This window comes from Coturnix japonica, chromosome 6 (genome assembly GCF_001577835.2).
Source record: "Coturnix japonica isolate 7356 chromosome 6, Coturnix japonica 2.1, whole genome shotgun sequence".
NCBI lineage: Eukaryota > Metazoa > Chordata > Aves > Galliformes > Phasianidae > Coturnix > Coturnix japonica.
Window position 1 is genome coordinate 9,392,488 of NC_029521.1, and position 13,217 is coordinate 9,405,704.

The 13,217-nt window shown below is 46.8% G+C and overlaps 1 long non-coding RNA gene across 1 annotated transcript in view; it reads right to left on the reverse strand.

Moving 5' to 3' along the window:
• Positions 1–1,805: 1,805 nt before the first annotated feature.
• The window catches only part of LOC107315773, a 30,351-nt gene continuing 18,939 nt past the window's right edge, over positions 1,806–13,217 (reverse strand). The window contains exons 2-3 of the long non-coding RNA XR_004307705.1: positions 2,888–3,030; positions 1,806–2,045 (exon numbers count right to left, since the gene is read on the reverse strand). This is a non-coding gene — a long non-coding RNA (uncharacterized LOC107315773). The remainder of the gene's footprint in view (positions 2,046–2,887; positions 3,031–13,217) is intronic.

Below are 13,217 nucleotides of genomic sequence, written 5' to 3' on the forward strand. Positions count from 1 at the left end.
CTTTCTCAGGCTCCTCATGGAGCCAGGCTGCTTCTCACCCCAACAGCCCAGGTAGAGGATACCATGACTTCAGTCCTGACCACATTGCCATTCTCTCCCCTGTTACTGCAGCTTTACTCCAGCCAGTAGGACCACAGTTTGGGCCACAGTCACAGACAGGTGGCTGAGCAGCTCTGCAGCAAAAAAAGGGACCCCAACATGATGCATAGCACAGCACTTAGCTGGCAGCTAACACTCTGCCCCTTGGGGACTACTGCTGCTGACTATTTCGGACTCCATCTGTTTGCCAGCAACTGAGCTCTTCTGTGAGCAGCAAACAGGGTGATATCTACAGCCCCCAAAGCATCTGGCATCAATACACTTTAACCCATCAGGAAATGGCTGGAGGACACCAGGCTCTGTGCTTTTAAAGACATTAGGGGCAGGGAGTGAACTGTGCCTACAGGAAACAGAAAAAAAAAAAAGCCCTCCCCCCCCCTATTGCTATATCAATTACACAAGATGCATTAAAGCGTTTTAGTAAAGATTTCTTGTCAATAATCTGGATCTACAAGTCCCACCGCTTTAGTGTCCTTAGTCAAACCCTCCAGGGAGCAAAATGTCCCAGCGCAAGGGACATAGCACAGATACGACAGCAATGGCAGAAGGGAGATAATAGAAAAGAGACACTGGACAGAGAAGAGAGATCAGAGACAGCTATCTATACGAACACAGACAGATCACAAGTTTAAAGGAAGGTGATTCTTCACTATGCTTATACAAATGATTTCCTTCCCCGTGCAGTTCCCCCTCCCTCTCCTCCGATGATTTGAAGGCTCTGGGAACTGCACTAAGTGTGGCTGTCTCTTCCTGCAAGACAGTTGAAAATTTAACCAGGCAGGAGGAAAGCATTCTTCTTCCGTCATCAGTGTTCAATAAAAAGTTTAAAAAATGAAGAAGAAAAATCAGAGACGAGTCCAATCATGAAAAAAAAAAAAAAGAAAAAAAGAAAACCACAACCAAGAACATAAAGACAGGAAGATGGAGTGGAAAAATACGCCCAGGGGATCTGTACATCCATAATTCTGGAGGTGCTCAAAGCCATGGATGGGGACCTGGGCTGCCAGATCTGGTGGGGGGCAACCAGCCTAAAGCAAGGGTTGGGGTTGGATGGGCTTTGAGAGCCCTCCCAAACCAACCACTCTGTGGTCCTACGATATTTCAGGTCCCCAAATCAGCCATTCTATGGTCCTATGATCTTTAAGGACTCTTCCAACTCAACCATCCTACAGTTCTATGATGTCTAGAGACCCATCCAATCCAACCATTTTGTGATCCTATGATGAAACCTTGGCTTATCCCAACAGCAACTTTGGAGCACCTGTGTGCAGCCAGGGCTGTTTGAGCCAGATGCTTATGGGCATTCTGTGATGCCTGTGGGCACATTTGCCAGCCTGACATCCCATGGATAGAGGGTACACAGAGTCACAACACATCTCTTTCTGACACAAACCATTTCTGAACTTGCCAGCACATTTTAACTGCAACCAAAAAGAAGGGAAGAGGTCCCAGAAAACATCACCACGTATCACAGATTTCATCCTCCCTGATGAAAGCAGCCAGCAGAGCCATTTGTCTGAGTCAGAGGAAAAGCCAGCAATTTGTTTGTCCCTAGCTAAGTTCAAGAGAAACCACACAGGAGCCGCACTATAAGCCCAACCACAAGCAGATTTTTCAGTCTTGCTGGTCATGGGATGACATTTTTTTCACCACATAAGGGAAATGCAAAAGAATGGAACAGAAAAAACTGTCCTTGGTGCAATCAGACTCACCAAGACGTGTGCCACTGCAGGAAGGCATGCTCACTGTCCTTCCATGCTCCAATAGCATCAACACTGCACAGGAACCATAAGGTTGTGGGATGAGGGCTTGGCTGGTTGCCTTTTTCCAAGACCATCTCTCTTTGCCACCAAATGTTGCCTGGCGCCCATCCAAAGCTTTCCAGGAGCACAACATCTTATGCGTGCGTGCCGTGCAGCTTTGCCATTCTTCTTGACATTGTAAAACTGTCTTGTAAAAGCAAAATTAAAGGCTTGAGTGCTGGCCACAAAGCTCTTGCTGTGGACATGTTTTCTGTTGTATGCAACTCCAAGACAGAGAAAGAGGTTTGAAGAAAGGGGGGCGGGGGTGGCAGACACAGAGCTATTGGCATTAAACTTCTTTATAAATCTCCTGAAGGTATTTTATCACTTCCCAACATTCATCTATAAAAGCCACTCAGCTACGTTTACAAATTATAAAATTAGCTTTTATGTGTGCAGGGTCCAGCTAATGGCACAGCTAAATCTAGGGAGCAGGAAGATTAGAGGCATCTCCCTTCTTTGCAAGGGAATTTATTTTGCAGCATCCATGGGCAGGGAGCAGCATCCATTCTGGGGCAAAACACTTCCCCTCCTGAACCTGAGCTTTCTGATACTTCACCCTCCCTGTTCTTGTAGAACGGTGCCTGCCCAATGCTATGCTGTCAGCAGAAGGTGATGGCAGTGGTAGGCAGCCAACCACATCCAGCACTGCAGGGGTGGCCCTTCACTGTGTTCTCGGGTCATGGGATACCTGGCAGGTGCACTTGGTACCCCGCCATGCTGTTCAGAGAAATGCTGGGCAGCATGTAGCCAGTTCCTAGTGCTCTCCCACTCCTTGGCCACAACCCAAGACCCTACCTAATACATTGCTCTAGAAGAGTGCTAAAAGACCCATTACAGAGACATGACCACCATAAATATTAATCCAGCACAGTGCAACTGCCAGGAAGGGAGAGGGGAATGTGAATGGCCAGAGGTGATCCTTCTCCAAGTCTGGTGCCTTCCCAGCCTGCCCAAGGCACAAAGGGAGGTTGGGCAACACTCACCTGACCCAGGGGATGCTGCCTGCTTCCCTGCAGCAGAGTGAGATCACATCCTGAGGCATGTGGCTGTTGGCTCATCTGACACTGCTGGAGAATGGTGTAGCAGGGCAGGAGGGAAACGAACACAGCAGTTCCCCCAATTAAGGCTGGAGGAAAAAACAAAAGCTAATCAGCCTTCAGCACAGGGGACATAAAGGGAACAAGCTTCTTCAAGGCACATTCTCAGCTTTACATCTCTGCTCCCTTTAAAAAAAAAAAAAAAAAAAAAAAAAAAGGAAATTATTTCACTCTGTAGCATATTAATCAGCACAAGTCAGCCTTGGCAAGAGTTACCCATGTGGCTATGCAGGCACTAAGAGGACGCTGCGTTAGAGCAGAATTCTTTATTTGTATAACCTTTAGAGAAACAGGAGAGAAGCCACATTGGAGGAACTCCACACACACAAGAGCAGCAGCCACCTGATGCACTAATGCACACTCCAGAAGGGCTCCAGTTGTCACTGCAACAGCATCACAGAACAGCTCTGCTGCCATGCAGGGGTGGTTGGCAAAGTATGGAGCGGAGCTCGGGGGCAGTCTGGACTGTCAGAGAGCCACAAAATACAAACAAAAAACACAAATAGTGCAAGATCAAACAGGGTCAGTATCTATCTGTTTTCAAAGGCATCCAGTCAGAAAAGCTTGCTGTAAGCAATGTCTGTTTTTGGAACATTAAATATGATACTAAAAGCATCTTCTTTCTGAAAACAACATGCATATGAGTTTGTTTATGTCATAACTTTAATCTCTCCCCATAACAGGTCTTTAAAGCTTATTTCAGGTTGGAGAAATAATACAGAGTAATGAATCAAGGCCTTAAGAACCTTGATAAGCAGCAGGGAACTATCTTGGAGAGTGTTCTCCTGATTTAATTAAAGTCTTAAAGAGACTTCCAGAAACAAAAACCCATTCACTCATCAAGGTGATGAGGAAAGAATGAGGAGGGAGACAGTACATCAGAAAAGGAAACTTAACATGAGCACAGACATAGCCCACCAGAAGTACTTACAGGAGCACTAGCATGCGCACGTTCAGACTACCAGACCTCTTTTGCTTTCAAGTTTCATGTATTACAGTCTTACATACCTACTCCCTAGGAACGCCTGAAATTAAGCATTAATCTCAGCATTATCTGGAGCAGCACAGGTTGACCTGAGGAACAAGCACTCCTTGCTGGGAGCAGCCCTTGAATCTCTCCTGCAGAGGAGAGCTGCAGCCCCTGAGGAACTCACTGCAAGGCCTTGGGGATGGGAACTCCATTCCCTCGTTAAATAGTTCTGACTCACATGCACATCAGAAAACCCACGTTGTAGCCTTTGACAGTTTACCTCCATTAAGGCAAAGTTTGTCGAAGAAATCATTTTCTGCAAATCATTCATGCAGCATTAGTCTCAGCTGTCCCTTCCACCAAGCTCTGCAGAGACAGCTCCAATAATTTTTATTATTTTCATCGTCTTCCCTTACACCCTCATCTATCTTGACCGAGTGAACCTGCAACTTTATCTCATCTTCTGCAAGACAGAGCAGCTCGTCCTGACCAAGAGGAATGGTTTCAGAGATTGTTTTCATCTCTTTTTCTCTGCGGAAAACCTAAATGTCACTGCTAGTCCATCCTGGGACAGCTCTTGTCCTTCAGAGAGGTCTGGCCAATGTGGAACAATGGGCACAAGCACAGGGCTGGAAGGTCAAACCTTACTGATTATATTTAACTCTATTGCTTTTATTCACATATCTACAGTCAGCCTCTTTCCTTCAGCTGTGTTCAAACCAGCCAAACTGCCTATGGGCATCTCCTGCCTATGCACTTCTTCCAGCCACACACAAAGCAGAGCACTAAGAAAAGGTGCGTATCACAGAATGGCACAGAATGGACTTCAAAGATCATCAAGTTCCAACCTCCTGCTGTGGACAGGGTTGCCAACCACTAGATCAAGCAGCAGCTGCATCCAGCCTAGACTTGAATGCTTCCAGAGATGGGCTATAAGGATTACAATAAAGATGCTCCTAAAAGTAACATTAGGGACACTCACGTCTGCACAGTTCTGGGCACATGAGCACACACCTTCTTGGGTTACATCTTAGGACCGAAACCAGCTTTAAGGAGCTTCTCTATGTAAGAGAGAATCATCTTGGACATCTGTTTTTTATTTACTTTTAATTTTTTTCCAAAACTCAGCACAATTTTAGAAGCTCAGCATATTTGTATCTGGCTGCTGAGCAGGGAAAAGCTGTTTCTGAGCCATCTCCACTGCATATTTTCTTCTGACATAAACATGAATTAAGGTTATGGCCAAGTGTGATCTTCCCAGCAAAAAGCGTAGATTCCATCGATGTGACCCATTAAAGCAATCTGAAATACCCGCTGATGGTTCGTTATTGCAAGTTACTTTCCTTCCTGATGGAGAAATTATTCAATATTATTGGAGAGAAAAAAAAGGTCTCCAGGAAGGCAGCGCCTGTGCATCGCATCAGTAAGATGGGACAACGCAGGGGACAGGCTGGACAGGTTGCCAGAGGAGCATCCATTTACTCAAGCCTGCTGGATGAATTAAAATACCCTTCCTGAAGGGCACGTCGGCTGAAGGGAAAACCTTAATTAGCAAAAGTCGGAAGGAGCAAGGGCATCCTTATCCCATGCAGCAGCAGATCATGCTGTGTGAAATATGAGAGCACACAGATTAAATATTACATCTGCCCGAGGATGCACAGGAGCCCAAGAAAGCTGAGGGTTCACAGCTGCAGTGCTTCCCCCATCTCCTCTTGGGTGTCCACACTGCAGCCTTCATTGCATCTTATCTGAGAGCTTATGGGATCACCCACAGCAGTTTTATGGAATGATGCAAGTTTTTCCATCTCACACTTATTAAAAAATAAAAAAGCTTTCTGGAGCAAGAGGAGTTTGTACTGTGAAAAGAAAAGCTGATTAAATACCAGAGTGATGGAAGAGAGCATGTACACAAACCACTCTATCAGCTGTACACAGTACCATGCTGAAGATGCAGCCTACAGGCAAGAGGAGGCAGCCGGGCCTGAGCCCCTGAGGGTACCTCTGATGGTAGGTATAGCAGAGCCCCGGGGAATTACACCACAGATCATTGAGAGTTGGCTGGGCAGCTTGTTCTGCAAGGTGAGACAGTGCACACCTTCCATCCTTGAAACACACCGCACTGACAAAGCATGAAATATTAAAAGGCAAGGGAAGCAGTATTCCCTTTGACTTGCAAAGGTTGGGAGAGGGTCACTGGCCACATAGAGGAGGTCAGGAAGAGCTTGCAGCATCAGATGGAAAGGTTTGTGTCAGAGCCTCACAAGGTCTGCTTGCAGGCTCTGCACAGCACCCATCCCAAGGCTATGCAATAGCAAGGCCCTTGGGATGTGACAGCGATGCTCCCCTTGCACAGGGCCTACAGTGAACCAAAGGCAGGCTCAGGCTACAGGGCAGAGCTGGGAAGCAGCCCTGCACATCACACTCCCATTCCCTTCCTTCACACCCACAAGGCTATGGGAAAGCCCACCTTTTACCCCACAAAAGCTTCAGTTTGAGTCAGCTTCTTTATAACTTCCCTCCAATTTTGTGTGTTCTTCATGCATCTCATTAATTAATGATTCAGATCATTAACAATTTTGGAGCAGATATTTTCTTCCCATCTATAAAGTGGCCATGCCAATTTTTAGCCCGAATTTTAAACAACACATATATTTAAGCCTTCTGCCCAGAAAACAGCTTGGAGACCAAAGATTGCGCTGTCTCTTCACAAGGCAATTATTCAGAGCACTATCAGCAAATCTGAATGCACCTTCATCTGCGAGAAGGCTTTCTCCCTGCATTTCCACACAGTCCACCCACCTAGAGATGCAGCAGGACTACAATCGATACATGTTAATTAAGCCATAGCCCACTCCAATTAAAATTATAGGATTTGAAGGACGGACATTTATTTTTGTCAGTAAATTAATTTAAGCGTCCATTAATTTTAAGTTTAAATTTCTAAATTATATATCACTTCAATGATAAATAATTCGTCTCATTACGGAGAAAACATATGGAACAGAAAGATAAAATGGAAGAGTCTTGGGCTCAGTAAGTGTTCTCCAGCTCTTCCTTCTTCCTCAGCCCCTTCTCTGCCAGTAAAATGGGCTCTTTGGAAAATTTGGCTGGTGAGCACAGCATTGAAATAAGAACAGAGATTCTTTGAGCATCTCACCTCCTTCTCTGCTGGGAACAGGAAAGCTTAGCTGCGAAATCTCGGCTTTTTAGAATAGCTGGAACTTTGTGCACACTACCGAAATAAACACTTTTTCTGCAGAAATAAAAATATTATCATGTTAACAGCTATCTTTTTTTTCCCTTTTTTGTTGTTATCATTTATGTGGAGCGAGGCAGGTAGCTTGGCAGCTTCACTGTTCCTGTGCACATCCCAGGCAGAGAGCAATGAGTTTGGAAAGCAAGGGTTGCATGGTGCCCTGTGTTAAGTATGGCAGTTGGTTAAATGCAGAACAAAGCACTGCTGGGAACTTCTTTTCCCAGAAGATATCCCAAGTTGGCCCAAGCATGGGTTTTCATCCATAGCACCTTCATAGAATCACTGAGGTTGGAACGGCCACTAAGACCATCTAGTCCAACCATCAACTCATCCCCCATCAAGGGCAGCCCCTTGGGATGGTCGTCCATCAGCATCCCTTGCAGGCCTGCAGAACCAAGTGAGCACGTCATGCCTGAGTGCCATCCCAAAGCCCTCTCCTCCTGCATGAAGCAGAACATGCTGCGTCTCACACCCTAAGACATCTGTCCCTGGGGAACTAAAGGCCTGCAGTGCAATTAGAGCTTTTCCTGACCACTCTCCTCCCCCTGAAGGACCATCCCACAAAACAGTGACTGAGCCCTCTGCACAGTCTGGCTGTGCAGCTGTGACAGCAAACCCTTGCTGCTGCACAGTAGGGCATCAAACCAGCTACAAACTTCTGGGAGATGAGGAGTGCTACCCTGCTGCAACACCAAAATCAACCGTGTCACCTTGTCAGGATCCATATCCTTTCCATCCCTGCAGGGCAGCTCTGCTGGAGCAGAAGGGGCTCCCTGTGCCAGCAACAGCTCAGCATTTGGTGTTCCCAGTGGTGGTTGCAGAAACCAGCAGGAGGTAACACAGCACTCTGAGCAGGTGAAGAGGCAGAGCAGCAGCTTGCAACACTTCTTCCACAGGAACATGCGACACCTACATAACAGAGAAGGCTCAGTCCAAAGGGGGATGGGGCAGCACAGGAGAACTATGCAAAGCAGGACCAGCAATCTTCTGTTACCGTAACTACTGCAGACATCTGAGCATTTACAGAAAGCCTTTCCCCCAAATATCCATCAGCTCTTCTATCCAGCAGTGCTGCTGAGCTCCCATATTTATGGCATCGGTGCATGTTGCTATAGAGATAATTAATTAACACAACATAATAAATTCAGCAATTTTATTACTTTGCAGGTTAGCATAGGATTGGAAGTAGATTGGGGCGGGTAAAAAAAAACTCGCTTATAAAAAGCAATATCTTTAATGATCCTCCTAGCACGGAGTGAGACAGTTGGGCCTGGAAATCATTCCTACAGTACATGAAATGCATCGCATTTGGTGTAATCACAGCCATTAGGAGCCCAGAGGAACATTAGAAAAAATAGCAATAAAGATGAACTGAGTTTCAGCCAAACAACTGCAGGTGAGGAAGCTGGGGGGAGTTTCCTGAGCAAGACATGAGGTCTGACCACAAACCTTCTCCTCTCACATGTAGATGTGAGCACAACTCCCACAGCTGCAAGGACAGCAGCAGAAAATGACTCTCAGTGACATGGCTCCAGCCAGGAACCAGGCCAAGCAAGAACAAGAAAGATGCTGGTAAGAATGAAAGTTGGTGCCACACTTGCAGTTTGATCTCACTCAACTCTTTCCATTAATTGTGAAAACTGAAATCAATCCCCTCTCCAAGCAGGGCCCTCGTTTTATTACTCGTCCTGTGCTAATTAGAATCTTTTTTTATTCTTTTTGGTTCAGGGTCTGTGCCTTCTGAGGTTAGAAAAGAGAGCGGCACAGCTGAAACTGGGTCGCTTAACCCTCAGGATGCAACCATTTGTTGCTCTGCATGCAGTGAAGCAAAGGGGAAAATGCTCCAAGAGAGAGCCACATGCAGAACAGATGAGCAAAAGACTGTCTGGGGACAAAGGTGACACCGCACAGCACTGCTTGTTTTCCATAACTGTGACAGCTTTGTCACGTTGTCAGGTACTGATGACATCTGCACTACTCAGAGCAGTGTCCAGCGAAAAGCAGCCCAACTATACAGACAAAACTAGGGGTGCTGCACAGAAAAAATCAAGAGGGCCGGAGTGCTGCCACCCAGTTCCTAAGCTGTCCCCAAATGCATTAATGCAATAAAAGCACAGCAAAGCGTGCAGCTTTTATCCTGCATTCATGTAAACACACATGAGGAAAACTAGAACAAAAACACCCAAGTCTCAAATGCCTTAAGATCTGTTTGGAGACTTCGGCATCAGCTCCCAATTCTTCAGAGGCTCAGCTACTTTCAATAGGGTAAATTGCGTGGTGTCATTAACATCACGAGCTCATCGCACACCATCTGCAGGCAAAGAGAGTTTTGCTATTCCCCAGTCTAAGCTGCTTGCTGGCAGGCTGCTGCTGCGACCTGTTGCTGCACTTCTCCACGTCTGTCTGCAGCATGCTCCCCGAGGAGATGGGCCTGCTGTTAAGGTCAATTCAGCTGCAGAAAGAGAGGGGCGATGAGACAATCTGAACAGCACCACCCAAAGCCACTCAAAGATTTCCTTGATCCACACACACGTGCCAAAAAGAAAAAACACCCTAAAACTACTCTGCCATCAACCAGCTGCCACTGCATGGGTTTGTAACAGTGATAAAGAGAGAAGACATCTTCCCCAAACCCAGACAACACAACCCAGATTGCAGAGGCAAGAAATCATGTATGGTGAGAGCAACAATAAGCAATTTAGCTTAATTATATCCTTGCAGATCTTCCTATTTATAATGGTTTGCATTATTTTTGAATGCAAACTGTGGTGTTGGTTTTATTTTTCCTGCGCATCCACTCTCACAACCAAAAGTTGTCATTAGCTCCTGATTAAAAGAGGCTTTAAATAAAGAGAGGAAACAAATCCAAACAAAGAGTGCTGCTGTATCCCTGTCCTGCTGCATCAGCCTGCGTGCTGCAAATGTCAGCTTTATTTACTGTTTGGAGTCCACTAAGCTCTTCTCTTGTAGAAGAGGTGAAATTGGGAATATTAGGCCAGACGGGAGAAAAGAAAAACAGAGAAGAATAAAGGAGGTAAATAAAAAAGCAGCCCTGGGTCTGTGTGGATGCTGGTCCTGGTCCTTCACACCAACGTGTATGCAAGTTTGCACACAGATGCGGCAAGCAAATTAAGTAAGCTTCACTAGTGAGAGCCTGACCTTTTCCATCTTCCCCCCAGCAGAAAGCAAGCTCCGGAAGAGACCAAAAAGAAGGTTGGAAATTGCAAAGATAATAAAGTCAGTCATTGGAAGCACAGGAGACCGAAGGAAAGAGACAGGCAGGTGAAAGGAAGACTCCAGGAAAACCTGAAATACTGCAAGTCATCCTCTATTGTCAAAATCTGGAGGCACAATCCATCCCTGTGAAATACAGACAGCAGGACGAACCCAGGTGAGGCCAGGAGCCCTATTTTGATGCTGAGAGAAGGAGTCTGCTCTGTTTTCTCCATCAATCTGCTCCTTTTGGCACACATCTGCTGTGTGCTTTTTGGCAGAACAGAACTCCCCTCTAGCAAGGTACAGCCAGACACCAAATGAGATTACTGGAAATTTTCCTCACTCAGTATCACCCATCTCCATCACTCCAAGCTGCAGGTCCCTCACCCCAGTGATGCCAAGCTACAGCCTCCAGGGTACACTGGTGAAGCCAAGCTGGATGACCACAAGCATGGCTCATTTAGCCCTTGCTTCATCAGCCAGAATGAACACCATCAGAATTGATAGGATGGGAGGATGGGACTCACTACTTCTGGATCCTCTATAAGCAGACAAAGGTGCTGTTCAGAGGAACTCACTACACCCAGCCACTGTGCCACCTCACACCCCCCTCAGTGGCCCTTCCATCCCAAACATCTTTCCTGCAGCCAGGAATCTCAAGGATAGGAAGTGCAGCCAAAGGCACAGCCCTACTTTTGCCTGCTCCTCCCACATTTGTCTCCTTACGGCACAGCGGGCAGCTGAAAAAGTTAACTCCAATGATTGCAAAGCAGTGCTATTCAATTCCACATTTAAATGCGACAATTAACTCTACCACGGTTTCCTTTGCTGTAACCGCTCATGTTTCCATGCCACCAAGGCCAAGAAAACACTTTCTCCCTCTGCACCATGCATCCTTGGCTTCCCCTCCTGTGCACACTCTGGCTGGCATCACATTAGCAGAGCAGAAAGAGCTTTTCCTGCAGAAACCTTCTACCACATGGATGCTTTTTACAGCTCTGGCTACCCCTTGCTCAGAGTATGCACCAGCAATCCCGTGCTCGAGCAGAAGAGGAGAGACCAAGCTGTTTCCCCTGTCAGATCCTACATTTAGAGTCAGTAACGCTAAACTACAAAACCAGAGAAAGAATGTAAAGCAAAGCAAAGGGAGTAGGGTACAACCAGAACCAGATGTTCGCAGGCAGCTGGCAACCCTGCTTCTCCCAAGATGCTGATGAGCACAAACTGCAGCTTGACAGACAGACCCCCATCAGCCGCCCTCTTCCTGCTAGCAAAATTCATCTCAGCTCTGCTGGATTTAATCATCTTCTCCCTTTAAATAACAAAAAGTAGAGGGAGGAGAGGAAACGGATTTATTCATGTCACAAACTGTCAGAAAAAATGTTTACTGCATTAAAATAACCTGAGCTCCTGAATAGTGGAGGGGAGGGAGGGGCAAAGAGAGCTGGGAGAGCATCTGTTCTGCACACACAAGGGACGGGCCTGACCGGGTAGACATCAGGATGGGACACACGTGAGGTCTCCCAGCAGATATCCAGGAGAAAACAGAGGAAAAACAACACAGCAGGGAAGGATTGGCGTGGTTGTTTGAGCTGAGCTGTTTTTGGGCACAGCTGAGAACATACTTTTGTCAAGCAGAGCTTTGTGGGATCCATGCCAAGGCTCAGCACTAGCTCAACAGTTTGCACAGCAGGTCCTCGGCGGCTGCCTGCAGAGTTGCTGCTCCTGCAGAGAGGTCAGGGATGTGGGAGGCCCTGGAAGCAACCACAAAAATGCAATGCAGCGGGAAAAACAAAGACTCCAGAGCATGGCTGAAATACGTCTCCAGCTTCGTCACTCCTCGCAACAGGGCATCCAGAGGGCCCACAATACAAATATTTAAGCAAATTGGCAGAAGTCCATCAAGGGTTATTAAACAAGAGGTTACAGATTAACTTCCAGCTCAGGAAGCCCTGAAGCTGCAAAATGTCCCAGACTGGAGGGGAGTGAAAGAGTGGCACCTCTCATGCTGGTGCCTCCACAGCTGGAATTCTGTACAGACCTACTTCGTCAGTGTTTTGAGTACATTCCCAACCCTGTCCAGAGCCTCTCTCTTTCTCCCCCCTTCCCAAACTTAGCTGCTATTTTTCAGCATGGGAGACACTCTGCTGGTGGGATCTAACAGCACAGCCAAGGCACAGCAAAGAGCCAAAACAGCAGCTGGCATCTCATTTGAGGTTTGGAGGCAACAGCCACCTGCAGACAACAGCCAGCAGGGGAATGAGCCACCAGGAGAGCAGCCAGCCCTGATTTCTTGGCTGTTCTTGTGTATCCCTAGGCCGCCCAGCACCTGGGAAAGCCAGGAAGCCCAGATAAATCACTGCAAAGCCATAGTGATAACAATCACTGTGGATAACACTGATATAGCTGAATCCAGTCACAGTTTTCCTGCTACAGGCTGCACCTTCTATTGCAATCCTTATGGGACAAGGCATAGAAATTTCCCCCCTGGAGAATTAAACCAGTACACCTTATACAAAATAAGTAATAATAACAACTTGATTGTGCCACGCTATCTTTTGATATTCCAATTTTGTGATCCAGAGGTGGTCGAAGCACCACAGCTTAGCAAGAGCTGAAGGGTAGGCTGGCTGCAAGGACACCAGGCACGCAGGATGCTCTGCCCCAGCAGCTGCAGGCACAGAGCAACAGGAACCACGGGGAAGCAATTATTCTGCAACAAGCAATGCCTCCTATCTTACTGCAGCAGCAGGACGTCATTCCAGCTCCACCTG